At 35.5% G+C, this 18,066-nt stretch overlaps 1 protein-coding gene across 1 annotated transcript in view; it reads left to right on the plus strand.

The window, feature by feature from the left end:
- Positions 1–4,803: 4,803 nt before the first annotated feature.
- The window catches only part of atp8b1 (ATPase phospholipid transporting 8B1), a 39,378-nt gene continuing 26,115 nt past the window's right edge, over positions 4,804–18,066 (plus strand). Inside the window, exon 1 of the mRNA XM_053479264.1 lies at positions 4,804–5,069. The gene's annotated coding sequence lies outside the window, so the exon portion shown is untranslated. The remainder of the gene's footprint in view (positions 5,070–18,066) is intronic.

Raw genomic sequence — 18,066 nt, forward strand, 5'->3', positions numbered from 1 at the left:
TAGGGGTGTGGTCCTGGTCAAGACAATCTCCTGAACTCCAAACTGAATGTCAGAATGCGAAAAAAAGGTGATTTAAGCAATTTTGAGCGTGGCATGGTTGTTGATGCCAGACGGGCCGGTCTGAGTATTTCACAATCTGCTTAGTTACTGGGATTTTCACGCACAACCATTTCTAGGGTTTACAAAGAACGGTGTGAAAAATGGAAAAATCCAGTATGCGGCAGTCCTGTGGGCGAAAAATGCCTTGTTGACGCTAGAGGTCAGAGGAGAATGGGCCGAGTGATTCAAGCTGATAGAAGAGCAACTTTGACTGAAATAACCACTCGTTACAACCGAGGTATGCAGCAAAGCATTTGTGAAACCACAACACGCACAACCTTGAGGCGGATGAGCTACAACAGCAGAAGACCCCACCGGGTACCACTCATCTCCACTACAAATAGGAAAAAGAGGCTACAATTTGCACGAGCTCACCAAAATTGGACAGTTAAAAACTGGAAAAATGCTGCCTGGTCTGATGAGTCTCGATTTCTGTTGAGACATTCAAATGGTAGAGTCAGAATTTGGCGTAAACAAAATGAGAACATGGATCCATCATGTCTTGTTACCACTGTGCAGGCTGGTGGTGGTGGTGTTATGGTGTGGGGGATGTTTTCTTGGCACACTTTAGGCCCCTTAGTGCCAATTGGGCATCGTTTAAATGCCACGGGCTACCTGAGCATCGTTTCTGACCATGTCCATCCCTTTATGACCACCATGTACCCATCCTCTGATGGCTACTTCCAGCAGGATAATGCACCATGTCACAAAGCTCGAATCATTTCAAATTGGTTTCTTGAACATGACAATGAGTTCACTGTACTAAAATGACCCCCACAGTCACCAGATCTCAACCCAATAAAGCATCTTTGGGATGTGGTGGAACGGGAGCTTCGTGCCCTGGATGTGCATCCCACAAATCTCCATCAACTGCAAGGTGCTATCCTATCAATATGGGCCAACATTTCTAAAAAATGCTTTCAGCACCTTGTTGAATTAATGCCACATAGAATTAATGCAGTTCTGAAGGTGAAAGAGGGTCAAACACCGTATTAGTATGGTGTTCCTAATAATCCTTAGGTGAGTGTACAGAGTTAACACTAATAATTGACAGTCTTAATCCCAGAATTATTGGCATTATTCAGAAGAAGTGTAAAAAAGACTATGACATAAGAAATGATTCAACGTATACACTGATTTAAGTAAAAAAAAAAAAAAAAAAGCAAAGAAAACAATCGATGAAAAGCAACACAACATAGAACAACGTTTTTTTTCTAATTTTATGAATAGCTAAGAATTCTTAAATTGTACTGTATCACTGTAAAAACAAACTAAAATTTCACAATAATAATTTAATAATGTATTTAAAAAAAATGTATTTATAATACAATATATGAACAAATATTTGGCTACAAATTGAAGGAAAATATGCAGAACCTACTTTTGCTATTAGATCATGGATTCTTTGGTGCTATTTTGCAGCTGATTAACACCATTATGAATTTTGTAAGGCACCAGAACATTTTAGGCCCAAGACATCTGCCAGGAGGTTATTAAGAATCTTCTTACAGATGAACCCAACATACAAACTTTAAAGCTTTATTCTAAATGCTCTTAAGGGAACATGTATTTATTTTACTGGCAAGATTTGGCCCTTACTTACAGAGAAGCCTCATTGCAAATGAAGGCAACTTTCTTCTCACCTCTATCCTATGACATTTCTATCCGGGATAGCCCCGCCCCTATTCCCAGGGCGTGAGAGATCACTGGATGGCTTGATTAGGATGCAAATGATGTAAATCAGATGCTATGGACCTCGCACTCCTGACATTTCAACCCAAACGGACACCTCTGGTAACTTTGGGAGTGTCGTGTTAAAAGTTTAAAGCAGAAGAGAGTAAGACACACCTGTGTAGAGCATATGCAAATATTCCTAAAGTGACTCATCTGAGTCAGATTTTAACATTACAAGTATTCTTCTTTATTTAAAAAATAATTAAATAAAATATTAATATATTTTACCCCTATTTAGATTTGTATGTGATAGTTTGGATTGTTTAATGACGTTAAATTTAATAACTATCATTATTTAATAATCTGATTGCATAATGTTGTGTAGTGCCACATGAGTTGCCAAATTGCATGGGATTCCTCTTTTGTATGCTTTGATCTACATGGCTTTAATTAAGAAAATGACACAGATACTATTAAATGATACAACAACAATTGATATAAGGGGTGGCACGGTGGCATAGCACTCCAGGGTTGGGGGTTCAAATCTCAGCTCTGTGTGTGTGTGTGTGTGTGTGTGTGTGTGTGTGTGTGTGGAGTTCGTATGTTCTTCCTGGGTTGATGGGTTTCCTCTAGGTCATCCAGTTTATTCCAAGAGTCAATTAAATAATATTTTATTTTTATATTGCTTTTAACAATTGTCATTGTCGCAAAGCAGCTTTACACAATAAAAAAAATAAATAAATAAATGCATATGTGTGAATCAAAATGATCAGATCATGCCTGATGAGCAAGCTGAGGGTGACGGTGGCAAAGAAAAACTCCCTGACATGACAATAGGATGAAACCTTGAGAGAAACCAGACTCAACAGGGAATCCATGCTGATTTGGGTAATAACGGATAGCAGGGTTTGATCTGCGTCCAGTTTGTTATTGGAGGCTCAGATAGACTGTAGGAAATTCCAGCCCAGAACTATTACAGCAGTCACAAGTCTTCAGAGAACAGATAACGGTTAAATATATCCAGTGTATGCTGATTGATGATTCCAAATTGCCTGTATAAAAAGTCTGGATATGTGTGTGAGTGTGTTTCTTGGCCATAAGTGTGTGTGCCTGGGCTATGCAATGACTTGGCAGTCTGTTCCGGGTATTTTGTGCCCTAAGCTCTCTGGGATAGGCTCTAGCCAAATCACAACCCCACAAAGGATACTGTAGGTGGTACAACGGACAAATACCACGTTTATATGAAAGAAGATTCCAGTTTTGGCATTGGTGGCTCAGGTGTAGGTTTCTCACCTGTCATGTGGAAGGCGCAGGTTCAATTCCCACCCAATGCCCAATCTCCAGCCACTGGATGCAGTGCCGGTCCTAAGCCTGGATAAAATGGGAGGGTTGCATCAGGAAGGGCATCTGTCATAAAACCTGTGCCAGGGTGTGTGAGGATCAGATGGTCTGCTCTGGCTTCCCCTCAATGGGCTGAAAATCCAACAATATGCAAGGAGTCTCCAGTTTTAGCTCTTTGTAATGATTAATAGGGCAACTTTTCCTCAACAAAAAGTTTTTACTTGTGTGTGTGTGTGTTTTTTTCATCTTCTTAACTGGATATCAAAGGACCAACTTGTCTTTGTGTTGCACAACCTTAAATTCAACTATAAAGCAGCATATAATTGAGACATAATTTATATAATGAATCATCTTAATAGTGAACAAAATGCTGAGATAGCCATGTAAGAAGAATAAAACATTTCAAGGTGTGTTGTTATTGAAAGGCAATACATTTCCCCTTAATTAAGCAACACCAGAGTTAGATAATCTATATAAATAAAAGAACGTTTTTTTCCTGTACTTTACATAGGTGAGAACTCGCTTTTTCAATAATATCTTTTACGCTTTATACACCGGAGGACCTGAAATCATTCTTAGAAAAATTTATGTCTGTATTTCTGTATGTCTGTCCAGCCAGATTTTCACAGCATCACGCAAAACTGTCTGGACAAGAACTGAATGAAACGTTTGCAGTACTTAAATATCTGCCTGAAGTTTAACCTGCACCATAATTGAAATCAAAATGTTGAGTTAAAGCGATATTATGAACAGTTATATGTCGGATTTAATAATCTACTTTAAAATAAGCTACTAATGCGCTACTTGCTGAATGTAAAAAACACCTGCACCAATAGATATTAATTAGAAAAGATAAACTGATTATTTTTACTGGGATTGATTGATAGTTTCATTTTCGCTGAAATAACAGCGTGGAAGTGGTATAAGTGGTATTTTAATCCTCTGGAGTCATTTTAAGACATCCTTATCCAATCTATCTTTTTGATTTCTTATCTGTGATGTGACTCTCCGATTACCGAACACGGAGTGTATTTGGCTGCTGATGAACAACTCAGTGTAAACAAGGCGTAAAAACACAAACTTTTCTGCCCTCATCCAGAGTGACCATTTTTAACTCAATTTTTTTTATCTCATTATACATCTGAGCAGTTGAGGGCCTTGCTCAGGGACCCAACAGTGGGGACTTGGTGGTCATGGGGTTCGAGCCTGAGCCCATCCAAACCGTAGTCCAATGCCTTAACCACTGAGCTTCCCCTTCCCGTAAATCCTCTCTTTATCATAATCTTGCTGTAAATTTTAAACCATTTCCTAATATGTAGTCACCAATCCAGTGGAAACCAACACCACATAATGTTATCACACCAAACACAATTTTGTGAAATTCCTTTTTTTTATTTAAAGGGTTCATTTATTATGATAATAACATAATATCACTTATTACATTAATTCTGATCAGCTTATTTTTAGCTTTAAACTTTGAATTATTTATACCTGGGCTACTTTTCTAAGATAAAATTGATTGTAAAAGAAACATTTAAAGACAACACTGTGAAAGAGACAGCTCTGGCAACCCTCCCAGGTGTTTACCTGCCCACCGGTACGGTCACGTGACCGTGTTCATTTTACTGCGTTTTTTTTTTTTTTTTTGTTGGAGGAGCTTTCATGAGGTGACGTGTTGCGTCTCAAGAAGCCGGAACTACATTACCGAAGATGTAAAACGCCGGAATTGTAGCCTGCCTCTTTCAAACAAAAAGAAAGGAAAACACGTCTCGTCCAACCAGTTCGTCCAGTTTTCAATCCGAGCCTCAGGTAGAGAGAGTGAGACAGAGACAGAGCGAGACAGAGACACGGAGAGAGGAGTCGCTTTGTAAAGGGCGGACGCGGTGGACAGCATGAAACATTGAACTCACCGTCTTCTTGCGTTACGGACGTTAAAAAGTTTCATCGGAGAAAAGGTAAGCTTTGATAAAGCGATACATTTTTCGAAACAATCTGGCGGTTATTGCTTTGATCGTGCGCGCGAGCTCGCGAGCTCGCGAATGCCTCCAGCGCAGCACCTTTCAGGTGTTTGTCAGGTAACTTCAGCTAGCTCAGGTAGCATCTCCTCTCCCTCAGAAAACCTACAGCAATTCAGTTTCCATTTACAAGTTCTCTAGACAAAGAAATTCCAACAATATGTTTGCGACTTTTAACAAGCTGTTTTCAGTTTATGAAATCAAAAGGAACGAGTTTGTACCTCACTGTGAGGGTGGAATCTTTCTAGAATTTCTCAGCACTTCTTTTAAATAATCATTTCAGACAGTTAGATTTTATTTAGCAAAATGATTTTCTGTACACTATTTGAATGAATGAACAGTCAGGCATAACTTTACACTTATGTGTGTATATATATTACATATTAGATAATTACATATCTGTTTGGAGCTAATTAATAGGCGTGATAATTATATCATTTACTGTACGTCCATTGCTTGTCTCAGTAATTAAGGTTTTTCATTTTAAAGCTTAAAAAGTTTCAGCATTGGACAATAAATGTGGACTTGTCGGCACAAATGAAGTGATTCTGGAGCGAGTTAATAGATGTGATAATTCCATGACGTACTGTACATCTATTGCATGTGGGTTCCTTTTAAAGCTTAAAAAAGTTTCAGCTTTGGAAAATAAACTGAGATCTTTTGGCACTAGTGAAATCATGTTTTGTGCAACATAATGCATTCATTTCACCAACACACACACACGCACGCAAGCACGCCCGCCCAGCTTCTACCTCATTTGCATTTGCGTGTCTTTTTGTCCACCTCATGTGACATGCCTAATATCACCCCAAGTAAATGTAAGAAACATAACCGAGAAAAAGAAATGCATGTGGACTCACCTGTATTTGTATTTTGACCCTGTTTTTAAACGTCCACTTTGTCCGATCACCTTTGTGTTGGCATAACGAAACTGGTTTCCAGTTACTTGCCTTTGATTAAAACTCAGCAGGTTGTTGGTCAGTGTTTGTTGGTTTCCTTGTCACCGCACACATTGAACATCTTTATTTTCTCTTGGGACGTCATGTGGAATTCATTTTATTTTTATTTTTATTTTTGTCTCTCACCTGTGTTCACACTCTAATGAATGCAGCTAGTTAAGACTGACATGCAGGTGGACCGGGTCACTGCCAGGCCCATTTTGGTTAAATATACATAACAAATAAAAACTGTGGTTTTGCAAGTCAATTGAAAGTCCAGTTTTGAGTCCATCATGTTTCCCAACACTTTTCTTTCCAATACTTACTAGTAAAATAATATAGATAGATAGATAGATAGATAGATAGATAGATATTTGTTCACCAGGCAAATTTTATTTGTATAATATTTACCTTTACACAGACACACACACACGCATACAAAACAACAGAAAAGTGAAAAGAGAATGATGTGCTCAGGATTAATAAACAAAACAAAACAAAAAACAGGCCATTTGTACCCATTTTGTGTCCTGTTTTTGATGTGTAATAACTTGAGTAGTCTGCCTGGTTGGCGGCCATCTATGAGCCCCACCCTCGTGTCTCCAGTTTCAGCCCTGCCCGGGCTCTTTTAATCTTTAATGGTGGATCGTGAAGGCAGGAAGAAACACAAACACGTGGGCGGCAGTCAAGAAACTGTTCATAGTTACTCCTTGAAAGTCCACATGCTCTGTGAATATTTTAAGATTCAGTTGTGTTCATCAATTTTTAAAACACATATTGGCTTGTGTTGTTTTTTTTTGTTTTTGTGTGTGTGTGTTGGGGCAGGAGGGTAGTGGGGGTGATATACATTCAAGGCTAGGCTTGTTAGAGCTTGTTAGAACCCTTTGTAAAAGGGTTTTTCCAGGCTTTAAGCGCTGATCCTGATTTCTCAGATATCATGGTCAGTGTGTTAGACGTTTATGTGCTGTGTTTTCGGACACCATCTATAACCTTTACAGTAGAGGTGAGTGAAACAAGTCCAGTGTGTGTATAAACTCAAAACAAGCCAGTGTAGGGTTTCACAGTTTCACCTGTATAATAAGATCAAGGAGTCAAAACAAACCTGGTCAGTGGTTTATAAGGTCACCTTAAATTGAATGTAGGTCTGGGCGATTTAATAAAAAAAATTAAAATAAAAAATTTATTAAAAAGTTATTTCAAGTTAAACTGTTTAACCAATCATCCTACATGGACAATAAACGCAATATGTATAAATATATATATGTATATATATGTGTGTGTATATATATGTGTGTGTGTATATATATATATATATATATATATATATATATATATATATATATATATATATATTTTTTTTTTTTTTTTTTTTTTTTTTTTTTTTTCCATACATTGAAATTCTTGTGTGTTGATAAGTTTTCTTATATCTACAGCTGTTGTTGTAGTTGTGGAAGAAGTCTTCAGTGTCAGTGCTTTAAAAAAATATATTTAAACAATTATGAGTAAAATTGTTCCTTCTGTTATGGCTTCAAGAAAAAGAAAAATTGGTCCAGGAAGGATGTTTGTAGCTGCTATACTGTAAGCGAGAAGTTGTTTTGTGGACACGTCTGATTTTTAGATGTAACTGTAAATTGGTTAAAAGTGTGATTTCTGTTAAGTTAGTAAAAATGGGTAGCTTTGGCGGAAGAAAAAAAAATGTCCAAGGAACTTTGCATCAATTAGTGTATATATATTTTATATTTATATATGTTTGTATGTTAAAATTAGGTAGTGTTTGAGGCGTTTTTGTGTTGTATTTTAAGTAGACAGTAGAAATATAAAATTTTTAGTTAGCATTATTAAAATATTTATTTAGCATTGTATCAATAAGAACAATTTAAACTGTTGAAGAATCAGCGCTCTTAAAATGATGATCATCCCCAATACACAAGCTTCCTGGAGAAAAGTCATCTAAATCCGAGTGACGTGGTTCTTCAGGTGTTGTTAGTCAGGTTGCGTTTGCTTTGCTCAACACCGCCTCGCTGTTGACGTGTTTCTGCTCGACAGGAGATCATTTGGTTGCTAAATGAGATTCACCAGAAAATATGGCACGTATGTCCGTGTTTGTTTTCAATGGTTTCATGTCTGGTCATGTTAATTAATAAAAACATGTACATATATGAGCAGATTTGCATATTAGCTCATGGCGCAATCCTAATATATTTCAGTGACTGTTATGGAAATCAAAAGTGCAGCGATTGGATGAGAGCATAATAAATGTTTTTTTTTTTTTTATACATCAGCTTGATGGATAGAGAATTAACTTGGGTGCATGGTGTGTCTACAGTACGCCGCATCATACAGGTGTGTGTTTGCTCATGGGTTGCGTAACCATGGTTCTTTTGTGGCTATTGTGAGTTCCTGGATGCTTTTTAATGGAGCGAGGGATTTCTTTTATTTAGTTGGTTTTGTCAGCAGCAGGAAGCAGAAACTCGCTGACTTGCGTCACTGAGATTTAAGGTTATGGATGCTGATGTATGAAAGCGTTCCTTTTATTATTAATCTCATGAGAACAGAACTTAGCTGCGACACAGAGGCATGATTCAGCTCCACCAGAGAGGAAGATAAAGATGAGACAGATTTGTTAGTCTGTCTGGTCTTCATGCTCTCATCACACTAATCACACTACGCACCTGAGCGCTGTGTGTATCAATCATTAGTATTCTCTTTCGAGGACATTTACATTCAAATGTAACTTTAATGTTTTTTTTTTTTTAATTAATTGATTAATTAATTAATTAATTAATTAATTAATTTATTTATTTAGTATTGGTATTTTCCCAAGTGTATATTTGTTTGTCTGTTTTCCACTGTATATTTAATCCCATTTGTATAATTTGTCTTTTAATCTTTCTAAGCTTCTTGCTTTTTTGCCTTTTAATATTTTTCTTTTTTTTTAAACATCCCCTTCTTTCTTTATTCTCTTGTCTTTCTTTCTTTCTTTTCTGCTTGCTTGTTTGCATTTTTGCCTTCTTTCACATTTTTGTTTTTCTTCTAACCTCTTTCTTTCTTTCTTTGTTTCTTACTTTGTTCTTGCTTTTCTGTTTCATTTCTACTCTTTTCATTTTAGTCTTTTCTATTTAAACTTTCACATTTTTCATTGTTTGTTTCTTTTTCCTTTCTTTCCTGCTCATGTTTACTCTCAACTCATTTCTTGCTTTCTGGCTTTCTTTTTTTTTTTTTTTACTTTCCTGCATTCTGTTTCCCCCTACCATTTTTTTTGTTTATTTATTTGTCTCTCTCTCGCCTTTTCTTGCTTCTGCATTTTCTTACTTGTGTTTTTCTAACAGATTTAAAAAATTTCCTGCTTTCTTTCTTTCTTTCTTTTGTGAAGTAATAGGTAATATAGTGTAGTGATGTAATATTAGAAAAATGAATCTACATTAACCTCTTTTAGAGAGTAACCGTGCAGTTCTTGCAGCTCTGACAGCTCAGAGAAGTACACCGTCCCATTTCTGTCGTGCGTTGTCAGTATCGTGTCGTTGTTTTTTTTGTTTTTTTTTTGCGCATCCCTGACTTCCATACATCAGTAGATTTACCTACCCAAGACATGCTTCAGCAGGGTCTGAACAGGGACATGTGTGTTCACTCTGCGGGGTGGGAAAAGTGACAGTATTGCTACTTAACGCACTGACCTGCGTGTCTTTTTTGCTTAGTAAAATTTTTTTTTTGCTTTTTTTTTTTTTTTTCGTGAGGCCATCACATCCAAATAGATTCAAGTCATCAGGTCAAGACGTCACGATTTGAATTTGTTGACTTGTGAAGCAAATGTGTGCAGTTTTGCATCAATCGAGTGAATAGCAAAGAGCGTCCTGGGGTTCTTACACAAGAGCTGACTTAAGGTTTGTGATGGAGGAGGAAATGGATAATCTCTGGGAAAAAAATCTATTCCTGTGAATAAATATTATTTGAAAGGAAAATTACAGTTTACATTTCTGTGTAAAGCAACTCTTTCACCAATTTTTTTTTTTTTTTTTTTACATTTTCAGCCTCAATTTACCTGAACAGCACAATTTAAATAATTAAATATTTGCTTATATGCAATAATGTATTACTTTTTTAAATATCTAACAGTAAACCTGAACCTAGGAATATTTACTACAATAATATAAAAATAAAAAAAAATTAAATAGTAATATCATAAAACTTTTTTATATATAGACTCCACAGGTTAGGGTTAAATTCTTTGTTTTCAGTGTCTGGAATAAATAAATTATTTAATTTTATTTATATTATTTTATTTATATTTTGTTTATTTTTAGTGCCCAGATCAAGTGAAAGGACTTCAGAATTTTGCTTTGTTAGTTTTATTGTTAGCTTTAAGGTTTGATTCTTAATATACAGTAGTGTATTCTAAACTTTTATATCTTTAGTTTCCCTAAATGAGCTTCCCTTAATCCCTTAACTGAAGTAAATTAATTGGAACCCCTATCAGGGCTGCCGTTATATCTGCATAACAACAACAACAACAACAATAATAATTATTATTATATAATAATTTGAATGCTAGTACTTTTCCTTTTCTACACTGGGCATGAAGGAGAACCAGTTAAACCTGTCTGTGCTTGATGAAGCATTGAGATGGCACATCAGAATGGAGCTTTATACCCCTTTACCCCCTTGTGGGTTTCAGTTTCAGCGTAGGAGCCTTGTTTCATTCGCTCCCTTCCCCCTGTGTCTTTCTCTCTCTCTCTCTCTCTCTCTCTCTCTCTCTCTCTCTCTCTTTCTCTGCCTCCCCCGGCCCATTTTCAAACCACTACTTCAGGTGGGTGTGTGAAACAGATTGGCTTCCTCCACTGACCGTAGGCTGTGAGTCTCAATTATGGGTTACGGTCAGTCGGTCAGCCTTGACAACCTGTTGCTGTTTTTTTTTCTTTTCCCCCCCTGATCAGGAGGAATTGAGGGTTGATGGTGTATCACTGTGATGGATTTATAACAGTACAGCCTGAGTTATCAATACGAGCTCCAAATTAAAACAAAGTAACATAAACAACAGGTGGAAAACATTTTTTTTAATTATTAGTTTATGTGGAACTTATAGCAGGGAGAAGCAAAACAACTTCCCTTTTCACTGAGTTGAAATAAAGGCCAATATTTACTCACTGGCATGCTAACTGAATTTTTTTTATATACAGTAGGGCTGCATCATTAGATAAAAAAAATATCACATTGCAATTATTTTGACACATATTGCGATTTTGATTTAGGATGTAATATTTAACCATTAGATACCATTTTGTATTCAAATATACTTATCCAGGCGACGACCAAATAAGGGCAATATCTTTTTAAGAGGGGTTTTGCCAATATTAGTTTAGCACCTTGAAGAAAAAACGACATTATGACAAACTCTATATACTGTAAATTCCCAACTGTGCGTATATTAACTTTTATTTAAGGTATTTTAACTGTACGGATATGAAATTAACTCATATTACAGTACCTTTAATAAATTGTAGCTTTTTTAAAATTGCAATAATTGCCCAGGTCCATGTTACGATTTAGATTTTTGCACGATTAACTGTTCAGCTGCAATATGCATAATACATTTAAAAAAATTCTCCGTGACAATGTGAATATTAAGTTCGGATATTAACACTGGGATCTTAAACCGATTTCATTAACATGATATTCTATATTCACTTTGGTTGAACGTTGTCCATAATGCCGTTCTCCTAACCATGGTGCACTGGGATTAAGTCCTCATGTGATGCAGCAGCGCTTTAGTCTCTTCACTTCTCTAAAAATGATCTCTGGGCGTGTTGCATGTCGGAATCTGAAACACTCTCCTGTTATTACTAGTTATTTTCATCTAGACAATTATTGCTTACACACACAAAGTTGAAGAATGTTGAGCACACAACCTGGCACATGGCCTTTAAATAAGAATGTCTTTCTGACTTGCATTGGATGCTTGTTGTAGTTTTGCAAGTTGCAAGGTTTCGAAATGTACTCCATCAAGCAGAACGAGTCGAGCGGAACGAGAAGAATGAGAAGGGTGTCCGTGATCACTTTGACATCTGAGGATTTATAATTATTGTATTAATTCATTAAAAAATTGTGGTCGTTTAACAAAAACATATTGCGCTTGAACGAGCATCCTCTGATTACGCACGTGCTTCAAAGTTGATGTATATAAATAAGACGCGTACCATCAGACCTGGACATCACTTTCAACTCCTTGGAAGCCATTTCTAACATTTTAAGCAGTGTTTTATCTTCTTCAGCATTACTTACATTACATACCTTTCTCTAAAAGTGGATCATCCAGACTGTTACTGTACCTGGTTGTCTGACTGATTAAATCTCTTATATCTGTTATAGTTTGTAAAGCCTGATCAACCAAACAGTTTAGAGATTTATGCAGATTGTGTTGATATAATTAATCCCTGATCTGGTTCCTGTCACTGTTTGATCATCTCCAGACATACTGTACGTTTGTGGTTGGATGAAAGAGAACAATTTTTTTTTTCTTAGTTTGTCCTAAAGATTGACAGTCTTGTATTTTATTTAATTTTATTTTTATCTCTAATGTAAAAACTGTTTCTCAATATTCTATGTGGTGTGTTGTTTCTCATTTCTTTCAGTTTATTAGAGCGCTGCAATTTTACTCACTAATGCAATTAAAAAAATTTTTATTTTGGATGATTTTATTCATTAATTATTTATGCAAACTTGCATGCTGTAAAAGGTCGGAAATCTTTGAATTCATGCGGAACTTTTGCAGAAAATGCTTCTTCATGAAATACTCTCCTTTTGCACGCTTATATCTCTGCTTCTTATTTTGAGTTTATAAAAGGTTGGTGCGTTACTGACACCCAATGGACTGGAGTGTGGAGGAGAAAATCGGCATGAAAAATGAATTTTGCATTGACGTGACTAAAGGCACATGTTGCACAGCATTTCAGTGTTTATTAAACGCTTTTCGTAGTTTTTAATGCATCAGGTTAAATTAGACAGTAATAAACAGTAGAGTTTTGAGTGCACAATCTTCCTGTGGTTCACAGCTCTGTTAGATATTGTCTGAATTTGCATAAAAGTGAAGTAACCTGCAGATCATATCACATTCACTGAGGCCTGTGTCATGTCTCAGAAAACAGACATTTGTGCATGGTTATTTTTAGGACTTAACAGCTTAACCTGTTTTGTGTGTGTGTGCGTGAGGGTGCTTGTACGCGTTTCCTTGTTTGGGTGTGGTGGTGCTCCTGCCGCCGCTGCTACTAATGAGCAGCGCTGCTAATAAAGGTACATCAGAATATAAGCTTACAAAAACTCAACAAACAATTGAAAATAATTTATTTAAATCATTATTCAAAGAACTTTTACAATGATGATGACTAGAAAATTTCCTAAGTGTTTTCTTAAGTGCGTAATAATTTACTTTATAAATAAATGCACTCTATATATTAAACTGCGTTCTTTTTATTTAAAGAAGAAAAGTAAAAATATGTTTCACTGTAAGTTTAATTTATGGTGCAACTATGTAAATGACAGAAGTGAACTTTAATTAACATTAAAAAAATAATAATAATAAAAAAAATTGTTAAGGAATGAGGCGTGTGGTCTAAGACACTTTTTTTTTTTATCGGAAACCCCAAAATAGTATTCAAATGGTGACTTTTGAGCTTCAGCATATAAGAGTTCAGAATTTCACCCTCCCTGTGTGGGAGTGAAACGCTTTTGCAGACTTCCAAGAAAAGGTTTCGTAATTCGAGTTGCTTTACAGTATGTCATTTTAAGTCCCTCCACATTCCAGGCCCACTAACTCTAGCTATCTAACTAAAATAGTGTTGAGAGCAAAACTATCAGTCCTGAAAACCTACAGCGTGTGTATTTGGATTACACAATTTGTACACTTTTTGTGTTTCATTGTCTAATCTGGCAGTTTTTTTCTCTACAGCCTGTCAAACTCATTAAACACAAGCCACACAGTGTTATCACATGTCCAAGAAAGATAAATCGACCGACTATTGTTCGCTAAATTAGGAAACGAATACTGTACTTGTTCAGGACAAAAAAAAAAAGCCGTCATTCTTCAAAGTATCGTCATATCTTTTCTTATCCAGACTCTCAGGAAACTTTATGCGATGGGGTGTTTTTGATTTTTTTTTTTTTTATCCCCCGTCTCAATCATGAAGCTGACAAACAGCATTTTATTCATGGTGTTAGAAAGTTGTTTGGAGAGAATGTATTACTATAACCTACAGTATATATTCACAAGAAGAGACATTCAGATGACACTTATACTGTACACACTTATAACACTTTATTTACGTAAGAAGAGTATACAGTATACCAGTATGCCAAATGCGTTTCTATATTAATACAGCGTGTTGATTCTGTCTTGTGTTCTTTCTGGGTGTGTATGGCAGTAGATTAATTTCACCTACGCTGATCTTTCAGGATAAGGATTTGAATATTCAGGAGGATATACTGTACTTACAGTGTGGGTTTCAATTTTGATATTCAAAAATATGTCTTTGTATGTAGCTATAAGCAGGATCGCATGTCAACTGTATAGATGATATTAAAAATTGACTGTAACGATAACTAACTAGAGAATGTATAATAACTGACTTTAGAAATGAATGCACTCTATATATTAAATTGCATTCTATGTTTACACGTTTTATATAAATAAAAAAAATAAGTAAGAGAAAAAGTAAAAATTTATGTATGGTTAATGGTAAGGATATAATTTATGTACAACTGTGTAAATAACAAATGTAAGCCTTAACATTTAAATGATTAAAAAAAAAAAAATTGTTAAGGATCACATATACTCTATATGGGTATTTTTTGAGGCTGTGTCTTTTGTATGGATATACTATGTACTATTTTTATATCTGTCATATATATACATATATACACACACACACACACACACACACACACACACACACACACACACACACACACATATATATATATATATATATATATATATATATATATATATATATATATATATATATATATATATATATATATAAAAAATGTGTGTTTGTGTGTGTATGTATATATATATATATATATATATATATATATATATATATATATATATATATATATATATATATATATATAATATAATTACACACACGAGTGTACATATATATATATATATATATATATATATATATATATATATATATATATATATATATATATATATATATATATAGACAGATAGATAGATATAAAAATAGTATATATATATATATGAGTGTGTATATTATGTGTATATACACAAGCACACTGCAAGGAAAGATTTCCTTAACCTTCTCTTTCATGAAGGTCGTATTTGTGTTGATGTCACTGCACCACACCGAACAGCGCATCACCACTTCACAGTCTTCTAAACATTTCTAAAGGTCTACTGAGGTCAAATGAGTTTCTTTCTTTTAATGGTTTCTTAATCTGCAAAACTCCAAATTGTATTTATTACCTTGAATAGAATGAAGATTAAGTCCTGTATATGGATATACTGTAGGGGCCGAGATATTCATCTGTCCTCTTTATGGATATGAAGTATGGGTATTCAGGAGCGTAAATGTATGTCATCTATATGGAGAATGTGATTTTTTTTTTATTTTTTTTTTTTTTTAAATGGATACTTCAGGGAATATACAGTACAGTGTCTAAGCAAAAGGTTATAAGGATAAATTCCGAAATACTCTTTTTAACATTTTAAGCAGGATTAGTTTATTAGTTTTGTACAATTTTGAATGCAACAGAATTATAAGCTCTTGGATAAGATTTTCAACCTTTTTTCAATTATTAGCACAGTGACATGTTTGCGATCATCTTTATCATTCATGCCCACAAAGCAGGTCACTGCAAAGTGTTTTCATATCGCCAGTGTTTCTTTAATCAATCTACACAAATACGACCTTCATGAAAGAGAAGGTCAAGGAAATCTTTCCTTGAAGTTTGCAAATGAACATCTAAACAAGCCTGATGTGCTCTGGATACAAGAGTGGACTAAATGAAGTTTAAAAAAGGAGCTTTTTGGCTACAATAAATCATGAAAAGAGCATGATCTCTAGCTGTTAATGGATCATGCTTTGGGTTTGTGTTGGAGAGCATTTCAATGAAACACCAGCAAATTCTATCACGAGCAAACAGTCACGATTGTGGCTTCTATAGAAGAATCATCATCTGAAAATGATGTCAGAATTTATAATGTATGACCTCAAAGTTCTTGGCATGAACATCATCGAATATCTTTGGATGGACTGACGTCTTGTGTTAGCAAAAATTCCTTAAATATCAACTCAAAGTCTAGCTACAAAAAGAGTTAACAAGGTGTCATACTTACCAATGTGGTCTTTACGGTAAAACCTTTTTTTTTTTTCCATCCACTGACCAAATTATTCACAGTAACAGAAATTATAACTGGGTATTTCCCAAACTTTTCCACGCCTCTTTATATGGATATTCTGGAACATCTACGAAGTATAAGGATCCTCTGGAGAATACCGTAGTTAAAGTATTTTAGTGTGTGTGTGTATATATATATAAAAATATATAAATTTTCCCACAATGCCCTGTTTTTCAGCTTTACATTGCCTTAGATCCAGTCTTTGGCTTTTTTTTTCTCTGCGTACACTTTGGAAACTTATTTTGAATGAACTCTGCTGTAGTTTGAATGAGCAAATGAGGTGCTTATAATAAAATTAACACACCCCAGATGCTTTTGGCTGTCTTCTTTTCTGGAATTTTGTAAAAAAAAAAGAAAAAAGAAACGCCTGAATTTTAATACAGTGAATGAAGAGTAAAGGTGAGTTTTTAGAAAAGTTAGAATAGGGAACCGTGGAGGAATGAAATACCTAAAAAAAAAATGCTTTTGTTTGCTGTAAAAACTGGCATCACAGACGGGACAGGCGAGGTGAAGGAGGAGTGAAGAGATCTGCATTCCACACATGCTTATAATGCCGTAGTCCCTGATCGTGGTTCTGCTTCGGTTCTCCGGTTTAATTTTCTGACGCTCATCCAAAAAATCTAGACGCGAGTGTCTTTCCACTTGTCCTGCATTGCGTAAACAATGCAGGTGACTCATTGGTTAGGATCTGTTTTTGTCCTGCGTGGCTGAGCACAGCTAGATAAGTGAAATATTTTATGTTCTGGAGCTTGAAGCTGTTGTTGGTTTAGTAAGGTTTTATAATTTATTGTGGCTGGATGGTGGGACACCGTTACTGTTAAGACATTAGAGGGATGTGTAAACTATCCAGCCGAGAAGAGCAGCCCACCATGGGTGTGTAATACGAGAGCTGGGGAGTTAGCGTTTCCCACGGTAGAGCTGACATTTTCCACAATGACAGGCTCTGTTTTCAGACTGAATCACGCTTTTAAATATTATGTGATAATAATAAATTCTACACCACTAAACCTGATTAAATGGACGTGAGGGTCACGTAAAATCTAAAGCGCCGCGGGTTGGTTTCACTTCTGGACTCAAAATATGCACATCATACAGAAGTGCAACTTTAAGCCCAAACGAGAGCTCAGAAAGCATCAGTTCATTGCGTCAGCTTTTTCCATATATGCAGAACCTGACCAGGTCAGTTGTGCATCATTTGCATTGTGTTTTCCAACACTGAAATAGTTTTTACAAGAACGCCGTCGTGGGTTAAGCCTACAGTACGTCCGCGTCCGGGAGGTTTACTAGACGAGCTGACTCATTCTGCTGAAGTCTTGTTTCCTGCTCCCGTGTGGTTCTGGTTGAGATATAACACGGCACTGAAGATAAGAAAGTTTGACCATCAGAACATTTTCAATGTTGCGTCATTTAAAAGTAAGCATATTAGGCTTGGCTAATTATCCTGAAGGGTGGCATTACTGTGCATGCGTGTGTGTGTGTGTTTTTTCTTTTGTAACAATAATAAATTTTTATTTGATGTTAAAAGTTTTGTCTTCAAAATGTTAGATCTTTTCAGCCTTTATTTATTTTTGAACAC

The sequence above is a fragment of the Clarias gariepinus genome, chromosome 19, assembly GCF_024256425.1.
Source record: "Clarias gariepinus isolate MV-2021 ecotype Netherlands chromosome 19, CGAR_prim_01v2, whole genome shotgun sequence".
In the NCBI taxonomy this organism is placed as follows: Eukaryota; Metazoa; Chordata; class Actinopteri; order Siluriformes; family Clariidae; genus Clarias; species Clarias gariepinus.